Raw genomic sequence first — 4,559 nt, forward strand, 5'->3', positions numbered from 1 at the left:
ATGCAGCTATGTTCTTCCAGGAACCGACCACTTCAAGCTAAAAAAAAAAATGCTACGCGACGCGACCGCCTCTGCGACGCGTCCGTGTCGCAAGGGGAGGAGAGAAAAATAAAAACGAACAGAGAGTCACGCTGGGCCGTGGCTGGAGGCGTGCCAATGGCACAATTCGTCCCACGCGACTGCGTCGCTGATGCGTCCGCGTCGTATGGGCGTAATGGCCTCCCACGCGACCGCGTGACCCACGCGGCCGCGTGCCCTGATTTTCGACGTAAAACGGGTGCACAGCTGAAAGTTGTGCTAGAGTGGTGTTGGACTGGCGCTAGACGCGCAGTTCCCTTTACGCGACCGCATGCCCCACGCGGCCGCGTCGTACCCCATTAACTGCCCACTCGCACGATCGCATGCCCATGCGATCGCGTCACCCCAATTTTGGCAATCATATCAATTTGAACAGAGAGTTGTGCTGGCGCGAGGCTGCACTCACGCCAGAAACACAAACTGGGTCACGCGACCGTGTGACCGACGCAATCGCGTCAATCAGTATAAGAGCAATGCGCGCGACCGCGTGCCCCACGCGGCCGCGTCGCTTGCGCCGCCCAGTTTTCTCTCTCTCCCAATACTAATTCTCTTTTATTCTCTTATCCTTTTATTTTTTTTCTTTCATTTAAATATTTGTCTCTTCTATTTTCAGTTCTTCTTTGCTTGAGGACAAGCAAACCTTTAAGTTTGGTGTTGACGCTGCACTTATAGGTTTTCTAGTACAAAAGGGAGGCGAATCATCTTCATGGAGGAACACAACCTGAAGAATAAAACGACCGCTAGGATAATTAAGGTGGTTGAGTTCCTTTCATTTTTTCCTTCCTTCTTTTCTATATTATGTTCCGATTTCCTGTTATTTTTCTTTGTTTGTTGCATGATCCTTTATTAGTTAGAATCCTAGGACTAGTTTAGTTTTCATTTAATTGCTTTAATGCTGAAAAGATGTTTCATGTACCACTCACTGAACTTGAATCTAAAAATAAAAGAAAAAGAAGTGATGTATTGCATGAGAAATTGAGTTAATTTTAAAAATAGTCTGATTTACTTAAATGTGGTGGTATTTTCTATGATTTTGAATGCATGCATGAATAGTGCATAGTTTTTGATAGTAAAGTTTATGAATGTTAAAATTGTTGGCTCTTGAAAGAATGATGAAAAAGAAAAATGTTATTGATAATTTGAAAAATCATAAAATTGATTCTCGAAGCAAGAAAAAGCAGTGAAAACACAAGGCTTGCGAAAAAAAATATAAAATAAAGAAAAAAAACAAAGAAAAAGAAAAAAGCAAGCAGAAAAAGCCAATAACCCTTTAAACTAAAAGGCAAAGGGTAAAAAGGATTCAAGACTTTGAGCATTAATGGATAGGAGGGCCCTAAGGAATAAAATCCTAGCCTAAGCGGCTAAATCAAGCTGTCCCTAACCATGTGCTTGTGGCGTGAAGGTGTCAAGTGAAAAGCTTGAGACTGAATGGTTAAAGTCGTGATCCAAAGCAAAAAGAGTGTGCTTAAGAACTCTGGGCACCTCTAACTGGGGACTCTAGCAAAGCTGAGTCACAATCTGAAAAGGTTCACCCAGTTATGTGTCTGTGGCATTTATGTATCCGGTGGTAATACTGGAAAACAAAATGCTTAGGGTCACAGCCAAGACTCATAAAGTAGCTGTGTTCAAGAATCAACATACTGAACTAGGAGAATCAATAACACTATCTGAATTCTGAGTTCCTATGGATGCCAATCGTCCTAAACTTCAAAGGATAAAGTGAGATGCCAAAACTATTCAGGATTGCAGTTGTAAACCCCACTATAAGAAGAGACATGAGCTTAATCGAACTCTCATTCTCATGCAAATTCACATCCTAAGCTTATATTAGTTTTGGTTGCTTGAGGACAAGCAACAGTTTAAGTTTGGTGTTGTGATGCGTGAGCATCTTGTCTATCTTTTCCTAGTGAATTTGTATCTAAATTTTTGAATTTAATTAAGAATTAATTATATTTTAGCCACTTGGATGCTATTTTAAGTTCTGTACAATACTATTTATTTTAGGTAGCATTTGGCGGAATTTGATGGAGTTTCTGCAGAAAAAGAGAAGAAGCCAAGGAGATGACCAGCGAATACCGACGCGGACGCATGGCTCACGCGACCGCGCGGAATGGAGGAAATCACAATGACGCGATCGCGTGCCTGACGCGAACGCGTGGACTGGAATCTGCACAAATGACGCGAACGCGTGGACGACGCGGACGCGTCACATGCGCCACGTGCAGAAAATATAGAAAAACGCTGGGGGCGATTTCTGGGCCGTTTTAACCCAGTTCTTCGCCTAGAAATCACAGATTAGAAGCTGCAGAATGGACAAATCAAGTGGTCTCCACCCATCAGTTGAAGACTTGTTAATTAATTCGAATTTAAATTCAAATCTTAAATTAGGAAAAGATATTATTTTAAGTTTAATTTTAAATATTAGATTTTAAATTTATTAGGATTAGTTATAAAAAGGGATCTGATGCCATCAGATTGCAACTCGGTACATTTTTTTTCCTGAATCCTTATTTTCTCTTTTCCATGAGCAACTAAACTTCCACTGTTAAGGTTAGGAGCTCTGTCTATTGTATGGATTGATAATATTATTTTTCTATTTTAATTCATGTTTTGATTTATATTTCAATAATTGTTTTCGTTCTTTATTTTATGAATTTGGGTGGAACGGAAGTATGACCCATGTTCTATTTGAGTTCTTGTAAAACTTGGAAAAGCTCTTTACTTGAACAATAGCTTGAAAACATATTATCCTGAATTTCTAATTGTTTGTATTTAACGGGATACGTGACATATAATCCCTTTATCTTTGAATAATTAGGATTCTTGTGGCATATCAACTAGGAGTCGATCATCACCCTCTAATTGGAATTAATTGACCAAGAAATTGGTAGTTGATGAATTTTAGAGGAGACTAGGAAGGTCTAAGGAATTAGGGTCTAGTCATAAATAGTTTTCCATGAATTAAATCTTGCATAATTAAAATAGTTAATAAGAAAAGTCAATCCAGAAAATAGATAACTCTGAAGCCTTAACTGCCTTCTCTATATATTATTCCCAACTTAATTACTTGCCCTTCTTCAATATTTTTTATATTGTTTAATCTCTTTTATACTGCATCTCAACACCAATTTTTGTTTGTCTAACTAAGCCTATCAAATACTATTGTTGCTTAATCCATCAATCATCGTGGGATCGACCCTTATTCACGTAAGGTATTACTTGGTACGACTTGGTGCACTTGCCGGTTAGTAAGTGTGGTTGTAAAATACCGCACCAGTGTCCCCAGCTCTGTAGGAGACTCCAGCTGCTGAGACAAGATCTGAGACCAAGGCGGGGAAAGGTAAGTTGCCCGCAATTTGTACGTGGCCCATAGTATTCCAGATATGTCTTGAGAGATGCAGAGGTTGGTCTATAAGGATGCACCATAGTAGAACAGCCATGTCCGCAGTGAAGGAGGACTCATGAGTGCTCGGAAAGACGTAATGGGACATGATCTGTGTCCAGATGCGAGCCTCCAAGGTAAGTGCTGAAGCCAAGATTCCCTTAGGGCGGGTACGGTGGTATCCGTAGATCCAACGGCTGCCAGGTAATGCGATAACTCCGAGAACGGAGTCCCAGTCAAATTGGTACCTCTGGTGCTTAAGTGCGGTTTCTTGGAAGGCGTCCATTCCTTCTGGAATAGGGGGAAGACTCAGAGCTTGTTGAATGGCCTCTTCTGTGATGGGGACTTGCTTCTGCCGGACATAAACAGACTGTAGGGTTGGCATGTAGAAGTTAGAGTAGAACTCAACTACCCAAGAAAGATTGACCTGCCTTGGCTGTCTCCATAGGAAACCCCATTGTCTTCGTTCAATTTGCAGCTCAACAAAGGAAGCAATATTGGATGGGAGGATAAGAAGGTATTCATTGTTATAGTTTCTTTCTGCCAGGATAGAGAACATCTGCTCACAGCAGCGATTGGGAAATCGCGCAGTGTCCTTTGCTGGGAAGGCTTTCTCCTTCTCATCAACCTTTATTATCCTCTTAACTCTTTTTGTTGAGGGCTTGACTGCGGTTGAAGAAGGCTCTGCCACTAATGCTCTTTTAGTTCTTCTTCTTGCTGGTGGTTTGGAAGTAGTTTTCTCCTTTCCTTTCTTGGTGGCCATCCTGAAAGAAGGGAAGAGAAAGTAAATTAAATTCAAAGAGATATACAGCAAGGAAGGAAACGAAAAAGAGGGTGATGGGTGCACAATAAGATATACTGACATTATCACATACTCGCGAGTACATGTAAAGGCAAGTGACTGCAAGGTGTTTATTGGCATGCCGGCAATGGGCATGAGTAGCATAGACCAAGCAATACTTTGTAACAAACCATCACGTTTGTATTGACAATTAAATTCAATTAATATAATAGTAAAGGAAAGTTGTGAAAAGTAAGCATTGAATAGTATAACAACATAGAGAAGTGCATAATGCCATTTCAGCTTTTTCACAAACAC

Source organism: Arachis hypogaea, chromosome 18, assembly GCF_003086295.3.
Source record: "Arachis hypogaea cultivar Tifrunner chromosome 18, arahy.Tifrunner.gnm2.J5K5, whole genome shotgun sequence".
Classification (NCBI taxonomy): Eukaryota; Viridiplantae; Streptophyta; class Magnoliopsida; order Fabales; family Fabaceae; genus Arachis; species Arachis hypogaea.